The sequence below is a fragment of the Hylobates moloch genome, unplaced genomic scaffold, assembly GCF_009828535.3.
Source record: "Hylobates moloch isolate HMO894 unplaced genomic scaffold, HMol_V3 SCAFFOLD_13, whole genome shotgun sequence".
Classification (NCBI taxonomy): Eukaryota; Metazoa; Chordata; class Mammalia; order Primates; family Hylobatidae; genus Hylobates; species Hylobates moloch.
The window spans coordinates 19,341,338-19,357,940 of record NW_026652288.1 but is presented as its reverse complement, the minus strand read 5'-3'; the positions used below and the strand labels follow the sequence as shown (position 1 = coordinate 19,357,940).

Sequence of the window (16,603 nt, the reverse complement as noted above, 5' to 3'; positions counted from 1 at the left end):
TCTCTGGATCAACCCAGAGGCTCTGAGCTGCCTGAGTGTGGGAGGAAGGTTGCCCATTAGCTACTGCTTGGGAGGGGCTTGTTACCCAGCTTCCTCACTAAGGGCTTGGGCTCTAGCTCCTGGTCAGCGGCCAGAAGGACAAGGACATGGATTGTGGAGTCTCTGGCAACAATGAAAGGCTGAAACACTTTTACGCTGCTTTTAGATGGTGCTTTTGGGGTGTGAACAAAAGTTCTCTGAAAAAGCAATTTGGATGAAAGGGACTTTATTTCAGTGAAGTTTACAAACTGAGGAGACGCAGCCACCCATCAAAATGAAGGTGTGTTCCAGAGAACAAAGGGAAGGCTCAGGTTTTATAGCAAAAGTTCTCACCAGGTTCCCAATCAGGCCCATTTATGCAAATGAAGAGTTGACACTCAGTTCGGCTTGGTTGGTGTAGCTGAATTCTGATTGGTCAATACAGCTGAGACCTCATTGGCCAAGGCAGGTGAGCTCTGATTGGTTCAGGTGTTTTTTCTTTTTCTTTTTTTAATTTTTGTTTTCAGTAGTGAAGCTTACAAGGTGAGTTTTGAAAGTCCCAAAGTGAAACAGAGGTGTGAGTTTTCCAGGAACTTGGAGTACGTGTGTGACCCCTAGACAGCAAACGACCAATTGGCTCTATTTTAAATTTAGGCCCTGTGGGATCCACCATGAGGGACTGACTCTTTCACATTCACATTTGTTCCCAGGGGAAACTGTTTAGTTTCCCCATAGGCCTCCTGTCTGTGAGAGGAAGCCCATTTGTATACAGCCAGATTAATTTCAGAATTTCTTGTAACATAAATACAAAAAATAGAGCATATAATATTGTAGTGGGGAGGAATATTTCTTTGTAGGAGAAGAAATGAAATAGTCAGGTTTTGAGAGATGGTATGGTTCTTGCCCTGATCCTGAGGGACTTTGAATTTTAATCTTCAGGTCAGTTTGTTGGGCTGTGTTGTGTTTGTGACGTAGTGTTTGGAGCAAGGATGTCTCGCTGCCCTGAGAACCCCTAGCTTTCTCCTGAGTATTCCAGGGACAAACTGATACAGGAGGGGAACTACTCTCTAACGATTCAGTTTTGCTCCTGCTAAAACTCAAATTGGGCCTATTTTTAAGTCAGAAGTTCAGTTCTATTGGCCAGAAGCCTTAATAGACATATAATGTGAGCCATATATGTCATTTAAAAATTTTCTAGTAGCCACATTAAAAAGTAAAAAGAAACAGGTGAAATTAATTTTAGTAATAGATTTTGTTTAACCCAAATATGTCCAAAATATTATGTGGGCATGCAATCCATACAAAAATATTAACGAGATATTTCACATTTTTTTTTTGCATTCAGTCTTCAAAATCCAGTGTGTATTTTACACTTAGAGCACATTTCTATTCAGATGCTAAATTTTCATTGGCAATACTTGATCTGTATTTAGAGTTCATAAAATTGAGTGTTGAAAACGCAGATTCACACATCCAAAGTGTTCCAACCATACTTAAAAGTTTTCCAATAACTGACTGAGCTATTAGTTTTTAATTTTAAATTCATTAAAATGAAATAAAATTCAACGTTCATCTTCTCAGTTGTGGTAGCCAGGGTGTGAAGGCTCCCTGGCCACATGTGGCCAATGACCTCTGGATGGAACAAGGTGGATGGAGGGCATCATTCCACAAACCACATGAAGGAAAAGCATGACTTGAGTTAGGAGGTCAGGCTGCGGGCAGTGGTACCCAGGCCTTCCCCCCCTGGATCTGGCTGCAATTCTGCGCTCCCGCTTTGCTGCCCGCTACTCCGTGCATGTTTAGGATGCCAGGCCTCTGCTCTCAAGGCTTTCATTCTACTTCTCTCAGTCATTAATTCACACATTTAATAAAATCAGCTGAGGGCTTAACTACGAGCCAGGTGGATATTGTGGTGAGTTGAGCAAAAGAATCTAGTCCCCTGCCCTTTGAGGAACTTAGTTAACTTGAAACACTGGAGGGAGCTAGACAATAGGTAAACAAGCAGGATCATTTCAGATAATGGTGACTGCAATGAAAAGAACAGGGATAATACCTAGAGACAATCCAGTGGATGAAACTTTTAGAGTAGGGGCAGAGAGGCCTCTCTCAGGACAGATCAGTGGAGCTGAGACTGGGAGACTGTGGGCCAAGTGGAGATTCAGAAGAACAAGCATGCCAGTCAGTGAGGGCTCAGTGCACAGGCCCTAGGGTGTTTGAAATCCAGGAGGCCGGTGTGGCAGGAGCTTGGCAGAAGATATCTGTGCAGGAAGTGACGTCTTTAGCAGTTGGTGAGCCCTCTGACCATGGGAAGCAGAATGGAGTGGTGCTTACCCCTCTGGCTCCAGATGTGGTTGCCTTTGCTCAAACCCCAGTCACACCCACTAGCCTTGGGCTATTAGTTGTCATCTCTGGGCCTCTGTTTTCACATCTGTAAAATGAGGGTAATAACCCTGTCTATAGATTTGTTGTGAAGATTAAACATGTTATTACATGTAAAACACCTGGCAAATTGGAGGTGCATGGAAATGTTAGTTACTGTTATGGTTCACTTATCAACTATGCCCAGCTCAGCACTGGGCTCTCCTAATTCTGGGATGGAGATGGATACATGAAGGAGAATGAGTGGTGTCGAGTTTTTGGTTCCTGTGCTGACCACGCATGTTTGCAGCACCCTCTTCCCCCATGACAGCTGCCCCACAGGAAGTACTGCAGAAGAGGCACTGAGGGAGCACGGGGCATGTGGGTAGAACACTGCCACCTGAGTTCTCCTGAGTTCCTGACTCAGCTTGGCCCATGCACCAGGTGCGGGGGATAATGGAGAGCCCAGTTGGGCAGGTAGACCAACTCTGCTCAGCCCCAGCTCATTCAGTTCCTCTCCATCACTTGTTTGTTGACAGGTTATCATGGCAACAGAGGAGGCACAGAAATGAAACAGAACCGAATGAAACGGAACAATCTGGACTTTGATTTAACATTGATTATAATTCTGCTCTGTCTCTCATGTCTCTCCCAAGTCCTGGCTCTTTTCTTCAGTCTTGGGATATCTTTTTGTCTCTTGCCTCAGAGAATCAGATGACTTAAAAATAAACTCACCCCTGAACTTCAGAAGAACAGTGATTTATTTTTCCCACATAGAATGCATGTTGAGGGAAGACCTGCTCTCCTGGGAATTGGGGAATTAGAGGGCCTTGCAATTCAACAGCTGCTCCTGCAGGGCTGGTGGGGGAGGGCTGTGAAGATCACATATTGTCATCATCACTTTGTTTTTGAAACCCCCATCCAGGCTCCGCAGTGTTCAACATTTCCAGTCGAGCATTCAGAATGTCTCAGAGTTGAGGAAGGAGGCCTAGTGAAGAGTTTTTTCCAGGATTTTAATTACCAGTGTGTGTAACATGCAGAACTTTTATTGGGCACCTAGCCAAGCATGGGGCTGGAGAGGGATAGGCTCATTTCCAGCCTGGAGCTCCCCAGCCCGCATGGCTTAGGTGGGTGTTGGCCCACACAGACTCAAAAACTGATGCTGGTCTGAGGAACAGAAGCAAAGAGACCCTACCTCATGCGAAGATATAACTGGTGCACCCATTCACCTATTCATTTGTTAAACACATATTTATGGGGTGCTGCTGTGGTCTGAATGTTTATGTTGTCCCCAAATTCATGTATGGAACTCCACCCCAGCATGATTATTAGGAGGCAGAGCCTTCGGGAGGGGATTAGCCCATAGAGGTGGAGCCCTCATGAATGGAATTAGTGCCCTTATAAAACTAGGCTCCCGAGAGACTCCTCACCCCTTCCACCATGCGAGGACACAGTGTGAAGAGGGCTGTCTATGAGAAAGCAGACCCTCACAAGACCTGGAATCTGCCAATAACTTGCTCTTGGGCTTCCCAGCCTTCAAAACAGTGAGAAATAAATGCGTGTCATTAATAAGTCACCTCTTCTGTGGTATTTGGTGATAGCAGCCTGAACGGACATGCCTACTACTGCTGGGCACTGATTAGACCCCGAAGAGAGAGTAAGAGACACAGTTTCCTATTCTGCATGGGTTCTGCACTTGAGTTGAGAAAATAAATAGGATAATAAGAAACGTGTACAGGATATTAAATATTGATATGGGCTATGGTGAAAAATAAGCTGGTAATGCGGAGTGTTGGGTGTGTGTGTGAGATTTTATTTTATAATTTTTTTTTTGAGACAGAGTCTTGCTCTGTCACCCAGGCTGGAGTGCAGTGGCATGATCACGGCTCACTGCAGCCAGCCTTGACCTGCTGGGCTCAAGCAATCCTCCTATCTCAGTCTCCTGAGTAGCGGAGAATACAGGCATGCCCCACCACACCCGGCTGGCTGGTGGGTAGTTAGCAGTGGTAGTGGTGCACAGTCATGAGATTTTGGATGTAATTTGAAGGTTGAACTGGTACCGTTTGTGGTGGGATTTGATGTGGGGTATAGGAGAGAGAGGAGTCAAGGATGATTCCAGGACTTTTGGCTTGGATATTAGTTAGAGTTCTCCAGAGAAACAGAACCAATAATGTATGTGTGTGTGTATGTGTACATACATATAGAGACAGAGAGGGAAAGAGATTATTTTAAGGAATTGGGTCACATGATTGTAGAGGCTGCTGACAAGTCCAAAATCTATAGGGTGGGCCATCAGGCTAAAGACCCAGGGAAAGCCAGTGTGTAGTCCAAGGCCATCTGTTGGAGAATTCCCTCTTGCTTGGGGGAAGCCAGTCTTTTGTTCTGTTCAGGCTTTCAGCTGATTGGATGAGACCCACACTTATGGAGGCCAATCTGCTTTACTCAAAGTCTACTGATTTAAATATTCATCTCATCCAATAAAAAGAAAAGAAAACTTCCTCATAGGAACATCCAGAATAATGTCTGATGAAATATCTAGGCACTGTGGCCCAGCCAAGTTGACACATCAAATTCACTATCATAGCTTGGCAACTAGAAGAATGGATTTGCTGTTGACTGAGAAGGAGAGGGCTTTAATAACTCAGGTTTGGCTGGGTGGTCAGGAGTTTGGTTTGGGGCATGTTAAGTTTGAGATGTTGTTAGACACCTGGATGGAGATGTCAAGTAGGCAGCTATGTAATGGGCCTGGATTTCAGTGACGAGGACCAAGCAGGGGATAGATAGTTGGAAGTCATAAGCTCTCAGAGATGGCATTTAAAGCTACAAGAAGAGGGAATGAGAACCCAGAGGAAGGAAGCACAGAGGGAACCATTCTTATGGGCTCTTTTCTTATCAGGAAATCTGTGCCCAAGGTGGCTGTCCACCTGCCTGGTCAGAGGACAACTGTGCTGCTTTGGCCTCTGGGCTTCTTGCATTGAGCTCTACCAGAAAAAAAAAAAAAAAAAAAAAACCCAACCGAAGGGGCCAAGTTAGTTCTGGAATCACTTGTGGGGGTGGGGTGAGTGGAGCTCTAAGAACATGCAGTGCAGTCTGCTGTGTTTCAGGCTGCCCCTCTGATGTTCTGGTGGTTCTCAGTGTCATGTATTCATTCTCTCAACACCCTCTTACTGAGTACCAGCTCTGCTTCATGTTTGGCATCTCCCGGAAACACACACACAACAGGCACTGTCTGATGGGGCAGACACAGACATGCGAGTGAAGCTGCGTGGCAAGTGCCCTGGGAGTGGGAAAGCCAGGGGTGGGGTCCAGAGGAAGGACAGCTCGCTCGCAGTCTTCTGGCTTGGAATCCAGCCCCTTCTTTGCAGCTAGTATCTTTTGCAAGATGCTGTCAACCTCCATCCACCCAATGTCATTGCCTCTTTTCCCGAGTGTTTGTCTACCTTCTGGCCGGGCACCTGGACTCTCCTGCACACCCACCTTCTTGGCGCTTGGCTCATCTGCTCTTATTTGGCCTGCTTGGATTGTCATGCCCCAGGCCCAGGGCCATTCTCATGGGCCCAAGCCCGATTTCTTTCTTTGCATTTAGCAAGTTGTCATTTTTCCCTCCCTTTGCATAGGGATTCAACTCCTGCAATCAACTCCAGGGTTGTTAGCTTAGCTAGGACAAAGCCCTAGCCAGGAATAATATCATTGAAGGCAATTTGGAAGTTTCCATCATGTTTCAAAAACCTCATGAGCTGTTTTATGGGCAGAGCTTTTGCGGGGATGGGGAGGCAAAGGCCTGGATGGCAGAGACTTTGAGATGCTCCGGCCCTTATCTCAGGTCCATCCCTTCTTACTCCTCAGTGCCTCTGCCTGTCCGGCCCAAAGCCTTGAGCTAACTCTCTAAACCTGGCAAAGTTGGAAGCTTTGTCACCACTTTCAAACGTTCTGTCCTATGGCTGGGTCCTATGGCACCACACAACCCAGGCATTTTTATCCCTGAATGCCCACATCCTCCCTCCTGGTCTGGATTGTAATCTTGCCTACATTTCAAGGGTAATTTCATCCATCTGGCCCTGATTCGGGCGTCCCAAGTGTGCCTGATGAAGACTCAGGTGCCAAGATTTCTCAAACTGGTTCCAAGCAAACCCCAAGTGGGCCCCAAGCCAGAGGCTCCTCTGTATTTTCTGGGTAAGATGCTCTCTGCCCACCAGAGCATGCACCGTTCTCTTATGGAGAAGTCAAGGGGGACCTAATTGCTGGAAACGCTGTCTCTGGGAAGAGGTTCCCAGGCAGAGAGAGCTGGGCTCACAGGCCAAGTATGGGACCTTGAATCACAGGGGCTTGGCTGGGAAGGGGCACATGAGACAGAGGGTAATGGGGGCAGCATGCTGGGCTGGCTGGTGCCTGGCCTCCACCACACTAAGCCTCTTGGTGTGATGTCCCTTCTTCTGGCCTTGCTGCTCTTCAGCACATAGTCCCTCATGCTGGTCCCCTAGGGCAGGGGATCTGCATCGAGATAGAAACTGGAGAGGAGGAACCAGGAAGGGCAAGAAATGAAAGCCCTACATGTAGGAGGGCCCAACCCAGACTCCAGGAGTTTGTCTGTTGCCAGAGAAGCTGCTGCAGGCCTTTGCTGGTGGGACAGGCACTTGCTGTGCCCAGCTTCCAGGTACTCCTGGACAAGCCTTTCTCCCTGCCACCCTTTGCACCTGAATTCAGCGATCAGCTGCGGGGCAGCTCACTGGCGACCTTGTGCTCAGGTGGAGCTTTCCCCGGCCAAACCCTGGGAACTCTGGAAAGCATCCTTGTTATGTTGGCTCACAATGGCTCCCTCCTTGAGCAACCTGGGCCCCCAGGGAATCCGAGTTCTGGGTGGTCCTGAGTTCTCAAATGAAATGCTATTCTAATGATGCCAAGCCAAGTGGCGGAGACACGAGGCCAAGGTGGGGCTCACAGGATGGCATATCTAGATAACAGGATTGGACCCTCAGGTACTGAAAGAGTAAAATGCGCTGGGATTGGCGGGAAGCATAGCCCATCAGAATCACTGATGAGCTAGCATTTTAAAAGCTACAATTTGGATATAAATTTGAGTGGATCTGTGAATTGCTTCCTAAATGTGGAAGGAGAGTGATGGAGGAGGAAGAATTGTTTTCATGAAGTGGAAAGAATTTAAATTATTATACTTTGTACAGGCCTCAAAAGTGTTTGAATATGTTGGTTTTCTCCTGTTAGTGAATATTATTTGCTGGCTTGTTTGCACATTTAAAAAAATAGCATATTAAGTAATTTTGTGTTCACTGTGCAGTTTGAATTCTGACCTAACTTTGGAGGAATAACTTATATCCTTTGGAAGAATCTGTCTATACACACAGATAATGGCTATGCTCATTGGCATGATTCGGTATGTCCAGTACAGACCCTCCCCTTTCAATTCTGACCCCCACCCTTCCACATTATCTACCCATATTGATAAAGCTTCATTCACTCAACTTGCCCAAGTGTGGTTTAGTTTTGAAATATAAAAGGGCTGTTGTTCTTAACATGGCAAATTTAGATTAAAATTTAGACATGTTAGTAGTCCTGAAGTGTTTTCTGCCAGCTGGCCTGTACAATTTCTTATGGACTGGGATAGAAATGCATTGGGAGAGTCAAGAATATGGGCTCCACAGGCAGGTACCGCATCTGTCCCATTCTCCACTGTACCCGAACACCCAGCATTCCCTGGGACTCATATCCTGTCGAGCCAACATGCCAGAGCATCAACTGATCCCAAGGTACAGCATCAACTGATCCCAAGGCTTGGCCTGAGAAGTGCCCCTTCTCTTTAGGGCCTGGGGCCCAGTCTGCCACCCAGCCCCTTGGGGGAAGGCTTTGGACTTCTTCTGTTTGAGATGCCTGTTAGTAGGCTGTTGGATCTATGGGTCTGGGAGAGGTAATTTTAAATTGGCACATACGTGGATTCTAAAGCCCCATGAGACAATTGGAAATCACCCAGGGACAGAGTGTTGGGAAAGAAAAGAAGAGGCATGAGTTGCTTGGCTCAGGAGACTCCTATATAAACTCTGGAGAAATGAAAGGAACCAGCTGAGGAGTGCTTTTGAGGCAGGAGGAGAACCAGGAGAGTGTTGAGGACAACTAGAGAAAGCGCTGAGAATTAGCCTCTCAGGGCTGCCACAACCAAGTAAGACAACTGAGTGGCTTAAATAACAGAAATTTATTTCTCATAGTTCTGGGGCTAGGAGTCCAAGGTCAAGGTATCAGCATGGTTGGCTCCCTCTGGAGACTGGGAGGGCCTCTCCCCCAGCTTCTGGGGGTTTGCAGGAAGTCTTCAGTGTCCTTGGCTTCAGCTGCATCACCTCGCTCTCTGCCTTCATCCTCACATGATGTTCTTCTTAGGTTTGTGGCCCTGCAACCAGATACCTCATTTTTATAAGGACATCCACCATATTGAATGAAAGACCCACCCTACTCCAGCATTACCCCATCCTTACTAATTATACCTGCAGAAGAGCAGAATCAGTGAAAGGAAAAGACCAGAAGGCACGAGCCACTATGGCATAGTGGGGCGAGGGTCTAGTTCTCCTCTCTGTGTCTTTCCCTGCAGCCACTGCCTCTCTGAAGCTCTAATAGGAGGTTATAAGTCACTTTAAAGCCAAAACAATTTGCTAAAGAAATGCAGCACAGGAGCTGGGCATGGTGGCTCACATCTGTAATACTAGCACTTTTGGGAGGCCAAGGCTTGAGCCCAGGGGTTTGAGACCAGCCTGGGCAACATGGTGAAACCCTGTCTCTACAAAAAAATACAAAAATTAGCCAGGTGTGGTGGTGCATGCCTGTAGTCCTAGCTATTCAGGAGGCTAAAGTGGGAGGATCACTTGAGCTGGGGAGGTTGACGTTGCAGTGAGCCATGATCGCACTGCTGTGCCCCAGCCCGGGTGACAGAGCCGGACTCTGTCTCAAAAAACAAACAAAAACAAAAAACAAACAACAACAACAACAACAAAACATAAAGGCAGGGACACAATGTGTAATGGTATAATGGTATTATTGGTGGTTTTTATCTTAATGGCAAAGTTCTGGGGGTTGGAAATTTGGAAATAATGTCACTGAGTGCCAACTTGGGGTAGTGTTACTGGGGTTTGGGTCCAGGCTTATTACCTCTCAAAGAACTGTACTACTAATGTTGCATTTTGTGTAGAAGTAAGGGACAATTGAAGGAGGCATTAAGGTCTCTGAAAAACCCTTAAAATCCTGCCATCCTGTCCTCTCTCAGTTAGAGTCAGCCTTCCTTGGGCTTCTGTGCATTGCCCCCAAAACACCAGAGATTGTTTCTGAGACAGTGGGCCCCAGAGCCCCCTCTACCCCACTCCCTTCTTAGCTATCCCAGCCCTCATGCCCACACTACCTTACCCAGCCGGTCACTCTGGGCAGGCTGCCCATGGGCCAAGGATGACACTCATCTTTGACTCTCCTAACGGAGGCTCCAGATAAGTGAGCCAGGGCAGCATTCTGAGGCCAACAAAACTTTTACCCTTCCTTTGATATGTCAGGCCCTAGGGGTCCTTTAAAAGCCTGTGGGTAATCTATAAGCCATGGAAATGCCTACCTGTGGATACGGGTGATTATCAGTTTTCAGATGAGTACTTTCTCTATGTAAGGATGTTTTTTTTGTTGTTGTTGTTGTTTCTTTGTTTGTTTTGAACATTGAGCTCCACAAGGCTGGAGAGCTTGAAGAGCAATTGGATCCATTACCTTAGGTCCTAGCTTCTGGGGGGAGGGGGAAATCATTACTTCTTCATCTCCAGCAGCTGGAGAAACTGGAAAGGGATTAGAGCAGGACCAGGAGAGCAGAAGAACATTCCTCAGACTCCAGGCACAGGACACTTTAAGAGTTCTTATGAAAGGTCTAGTTCCTATATCTGGGCTGCCCTGAGGGAGGGTAGCTATGGGGAGATCTGGGGAAGAAATGAAGCCTGGGGAGCTCCTTGAATCCAGAGATGACCAAACTCTCCTGCTTGAGCAGAGAGTTCCCCTGCAATAAGGTAGACTTGCATTTCTTTGAGCCAAAGAAGCTGAGTGGAACAAGAGGCTTGCTCAGTGCTATTTTCATGGGAAGCTGAACTCTGAGACCAGATTGGAGGGTGGGTTTCCATCAAACCAGGGGACCCTGCACCCACCACAGATTGGCTGCTCCCAGGCTGGTCGTAGTCATTAACTGGAATCCCAGTGGCTGGCTTAGGGGGGTTGCTAAGGAAGCCTTTAAGTGTGGGGTGAGAGGTTGGCAGAGTCTGGTAATAGGGAGTTTGGTCCCCCACAAGTGCTCAAAAGTTTTTGTAGAAATTCCCTTGCTCTGCCCTCTCAGTAGACGATTGCCCTGTTTGTAGGCCCATCTGCTTTAAACTCTTACAGGAGCTGAAAGGTCAAATGTAGTTTTAAAAGGCTTTAGAAACCAGTGGAATTTCAGGGAGAAGTTCTTCCAAATGTGGTGAGAGGCTGTCTGCTTTACTGAATGGATGTTTATATCTTGTGGTGTGAATAAGAAATATGATCACCAATGCCCAAACCACTTCCTTGGCTAGTGGGTACCTACATTTTCTGCCAACTAGGGCACTGGATATAATCCTTTGACCCTATTTTGTGTTTGACCTCAGAATCTCCCCTTTTCCCCTCGGGCTCTCCCTGAACTTTCCCACATTTTCTTCCCGGGAAGTTCCAGCCCTGCCCACTGGTTCACTGGGACTCAGATGGCACATGGGCACGGACTGGCCATGGCCTAGGGGTGAGGGTGGGGTCACTTCCCTTGATCCCTGGCTCCAGGTCTGGCACACAGTGGGGGTTCAGAGTACTCATTCAAGTTGGTGGAATGAACTGCAGAAGCCAAGTTGGGAGGAACGAAGTCTCCCCCGACCTCAATTTGATTTCCTAAGGGGGCTCTGCAGTAAATTTGGTAATGTTCACTTGTCACAAAGATATCTCTTGGATGTTTTGACAGGGCAGGAGCTAAAGGAGACAAGGGTGGAGCAATGAGTACAGCCCAGGAGGATTAGAAGGATTCAATGAGGGCATATCAGAACCATGTCTGGCACTCGTGTCACAAGAGGGTTTCTTAAAGAAATGCAATCTGGGGTAAGGATTGGGTTTAAATTTGGGCTCCATTTTTTACCAGCTGTGGACTTGGTAAGTTGCTTAACCTTTCTGCACCTCGGATTTGCCATCTACACAGTGAGACTAATCATCACTGACCTTCCTACCTCAAAAATCAGGTGCAGTGCTCGACAGGAGCTAATGAACATTTGTGAGTGCTTTGTGAACCCTTAAGTGCTGTGCATATGGAGGGATCATATAAATAGTCTAGGTTATTGTTGATACAAATATCTGGTTGGCCCACTGAGCTGTGGCCCCACTGTTGAGTTTTTTTGGGCATCAATTTCCTGTTCTCCCATCACCGCTTCTCTTCTTATCCCTGACCTTTTTTCGTCTGTATTTCTCCCAACAGCTAAAATTAATTATTTGTGAAGGCTTCCTTAAGCCCCTCCAGAGTGTCAGTGTTGGGGAGAAGTAGGGGGTCAGGACACATTGCTTTTATCATGGAGCGAGGCAGGAGGGAAAAGACGGTGGCTGGATCAAATATCTGCCCCTCACATGCTGCCGGTGGGCAGTGATGCTGGTGTTTTGACACGTGTCAGGTGGTTTTGATTCTAACAATTGCTCGCCAGAGCAGTGGGACTTGTTTGGATAAATCAGAACCAGCCTGAATCTGAACTCTTTCTTTCACTCAACAATGGAGTTTGCTCTTCTTTTGTCTCTTCTTAAGTTTCATGTTGCCTGTTCATGGGGCAGCGCACCTGAGCTCCAGGGAAGCGACCCTCATTGTCTTTCTCTCTGGATGATTAACGGGTCTTCCCCCCTTCTCAGAGGGCACATGGGGGTAGAACAGGTTTTGTGTATGTGCAGGGTGAAGATGCTGTTTCCACCTGTGGCCTCTGTGTGCCAGCACCATTTCTGCATCAGAGCAGAAGCCATTTGGAAAGTAATTTCCGTATCTCCGTCCCTCCCTCCTCTTTCTTTCTGGAACAGCTTTGTAAATGGATCCCACAAACTAACATTAGTAGAGACTTTTAAGGAGGGCATTGGAGATATCAGTGGGCTTAAAAACTAGCAACAGAGGAGTTTGGGTCAGATACAGACCTTGTGGGGCCCATGGGTTCCAAGCAGAGCAATTGCTTGGGTCATGCTTGCTGATTGTGAGGCTCCAGAGAGGGCCTACTTCCGAATTTTGAGACTGCAAAGTTATTTCTAGAAACCACTTTCTCAGGACATATGGCCACCAGGGTACCCACAGAGCAGTTCTTATCACATTTGCCCATTCAATGAACAATCAGTAATTGAGCTCCTACTTTTTGTCAAGCCCTGGGGCAACAGAGATGAATGGGTCTTGGTTCCAAGATGCAGGAAAGTTTATCCTCTAGCAAAAGAGATTAAAAGGTAAACAGGTCTTTTTGATATAAGGTGATTTGTTGGGATGGAGGCAGGCCCAGGAATGTGGCAGGACAGAGGAAATATACTTCTCTGGTGTGGGGTAATCTTGGAAGGCTTCCTGGAGGAGGCAGAGAGAGAGAGAGCAAGCTCATGTGTGAAAGATGAATTGGCATTAATAGGAAAGGCCGCAGCAAGGGGTTGCTGAAGGGTAGCCAATCTGTATGGTTTGAATGTGTGTCCTCACCAAATCTCATGTGGAATTGTAATCCCTGATGTTGGAGATGGGGCCTGGGGGAGGTGTCTGGGTCATGGGGGTGGATCTCTCATGGCTTGGGGCTAAAGGAGAGAAGGGCTGTCTTCTCAATAAGTGAATTCTTACCATGTAGTATGCAAGCACCTGCTTCGCCTTTTGCCATTGAGTAAAAGCTCCTTGAGGCCTTCCCAGAAGCCAAGCAGATGCCAACACCATGTTTCCTGTACAGCCTTCAGAACTGTGAGCCAATGAAACCTCTTTTCTTTATGAATTACCCAATCTCAGGTATTTCTTTATAGCAATGCAATAACGGCCTAACAAACCAACTATCCAGATTTGCTGGGGCTTAGAGGCTTCTCAGGATGTGGGACTCTCAGTGCTAAAACTGAGATAGTTTTGGGCAAATTAAGATGGTAGGTCACCCTAGGTACTTTTAGAGTTGGAAAGACCTCGATTCAAATCTCTGCTCTGCTACTTAAAAGCTGTATGACCCTAGGTAAATTGTTGAAACACTTTGAACCCTAATTTCCTTACCTAGAGGATATACAGGCCACCTTCTTAGGACTCTGCCTAGGTCAGTGTTATCAGTAAGAGGAAGTTATTATTTTAGATGGAAAAAGCAGTATTTTCAAATGCTAGGCAGAATATGGTTGGAGTAGAGCACAAAGAAGTGGGCGGTAAGAAGTTGGCTGGAAATAGAAGCAGGGGCCGGATCATGAGGAATTTAGAATGTTTTCCCTTAGGACAATGGTTAATCACTAACTTTACAATATGAGTAAGGCAGTCAGATTCTCGTCTTACAGAGATTGTCCTTGAAGTAGAGGGGAACACATATTTGAATCTGGAGGGAGAAGAGAGGGTAAGAATGATGCAGTAAAGTGATTACAAACAGGGAGTTATATTCTGAGAGAAAACAAGAGGCCACCAGCCAGCCCAGGATCAGATCAGGAGACCCAGTGGTTAAAAGGGACAGGAACCTCATCTTCTGAGGTCAGAGGCTGCTTGTTGGGTGCAGCTACATGCTGAGCTGGGTTGGAAGGTTATGTGCTTACCAAACAGATCTGACACCTGGGAAACTGTGTGCATGAGGATGACTTCATGAGCTCCTTGAGATATGTTTTGGGTCCTTTGGTTAATGGGCGTGTCCTTCCTCTCTTTTCTCCGTCTTCTTCCTTGGCTTCGTCCAGCATGGGAGGCTTCTTGCCAGTGCTTTGTCGCTCATCATCTCCATGGCGATGGAACAATGGTATGGTAAACACATGACCTCACTGTGTAATTATGCAAAAAAGTGAGCAGAGGAAGGAAGCTTGGGGTTTGATGAGTCTAGTTGGGGAGGGAAATCTTCTGAATCAGATGCCTGTGAAGTGGGCCCTGGCCTTGGAAGAGGAAGAGGATGGGCTAGCCCCCCCAGTTGAAATAACTTGAATCAGACTGCTCTTTGGAATCAGGAAGGACTTCTATAGATAATGATAAGCAGAGGAAGTTATAAAAGAGAATTGACTGGATTGGCTAACCTCATACAAATAAGTTGTTTTTTGCATGTAAATGAAATAAATGAAAAGACAACAAATTTGAGAGATTCTTTAAGAATCTTTAAGAAGATTTTTTTGAAAACAAATTATAGTAATTAAAGAAAAAAAACCCTAGTAGAAAATGTGACAAAGGATATAATCAGAATATTTATAATGGAAAAAAGTTTCATTCATTCATTCATCTTTTCAATAATGTATTGAGCCCTTCCTATGCAGCAAGTGTTACTCTATGTGCTGGAGATACAGTGATAGACAAAACAGGCAAAAATCCCTGCCCTCATGAAGTTTCCGTACTTTCTGCTATTTTTCTTTATGTTTTCTTAATTAGTTTTTTTCTTAATTAGTTTTTTTTTAACATTAATTCTAGATACTTTATTCATCTGGAATTATGCTCACATAAAATTGAGTTCAGAATTTATTCTTCCCCTCAAAATAAACCATTTACTTTAGTTAATGCTTTAACCATTAATTCTTCCTCTCCTCCCTGATGAATTATGCTCTCTAACATATGAATGAATCTCTCTATTCGTATGTTTGGAGCTGTATAGCCTGTCGAGTAATTTTATTCACAGCTCTGATTCCAGCTCCCTACTGTTTTTATTTTTGTGGCTTTGTACCATGTCAGATGCCATAAGTTTACATGATTGGGAAGAACCATGACAAAAGTGACTTGGACACTGTATTGGTGTCTTTCTCCATGAGATGGCACTCACAGTCTTATTTCCTACCTTTACGAATAATTAGTGATTTTTGAACAGTCCCAGAACAAAGAAAACTTAAGTTTCACAATTTCCAAAGCTGATGTCAAGTATTCTCATGCCTCATATTCTGTCATGTTTCTAAAGCTTGCATATTTTCCTGTCTCTGGGACATTAGATCTTTACACGTGGACATGGCTGGGTGGGGCTGTGCTCCTCTGTGTTCCTGAATGCTTCCAGCATGAGGGTGTACAGTACCTGTTAGAGCAGTCCTGCAGGCCTTGCTCTTCCCCTCCTGTCGCATACAATTCTTCTTTTCAAAAAATATTTGAGAAAGAATTTGAAAAAAAAAAAAAATTTCTACCAGGAACATGATATTTCTTCAAGTCTGCTTTTATGTTTCACAATAAATTTCAAATAATCTTTTTAATAGAACTTGTGTGTTTTTTCATGAAGATTATTTTTAGGTTTATTATTAATATTGTTATTTCACTTTAAATATAATCTTCCCCCCCCCACTGTATTTTTAAACTAGCTACTTCTGGTATATAATCATCTATATATGTATATATTTTAAACTTATTGCTCACCTTACTAAAATCCTATTAGTTCTGGTAGTTTTCTCTTGAATTTTTTTTTTTTTTGGCAGACTAGGATATTGTCTACAAATAATGATATTTTGATGTCCTGACTTTTAAAAAATATTATATTTCTGTTTCAGGTATTGACTAGAAATAGAAACTATATAATCATGATAGGGCTAGAAGTCTTACTTGCCTTGTTTCTAATTTTGGTAGACATGTACCTATTGTTTCACCATGAACAGGATGTTGATTACAAGTGTAAAATCCTGTCTTCCAGTTTGCTGCGTTTTTTTTTCTAATCCACAAAATGTATTACATTAAAAAATCTATATCTTTAGATCTATTAGGATAATCTTATGGCTTTTGTTCTGTGACAGATTGATGTAGACTATTACATACTTCCATATCTAAAGTCATCATTGAATTCCAGGGATAAATACAATATTAGTCATATTAAATTATTCTTTGAATATCTCCTGAATTTATTAGTTTTTCATTTGGGATTTTGCTATACTATATCCTTGAGCATATATTTTTGCTATACTATATATTTGAGTATATGGTATTATATACTATAGTATATAACATACAGCATATGTATAGTATTAGTATATACCCTAGTATTAGCATAGTTTTTCATTTGGGATTTTTGCTATACTATATACTCAAGTATGCAGTATATGTTAATACTTG

The 16,603-nt window shown here is 44.9% G+C and overlaps 1 long non-coding RNA gene across 1 annotated transcript; it reads right to left on the bottom strand.

The window, feature by feature from the left end:
- Positions 1-8,559: 8,559 nt before the first annotated feature.
- On the bottom strand, positions 8,560-14,292 carry LOC131381000 (uncharacterized). The gene is made up of 2 exons (XR_009209388.1): positions 14,149-14,292; positions 8,560-8,770 (listed from the first exon to the last, which is right to left on the bottom strand). It is a non-coding gene; the product is annotated as an uncharacterized LOC131381000 (long non-coding RNA).
- Between the last annotated feature and the right edge of the window lie 2,311 nt (positions 14,293-16,603).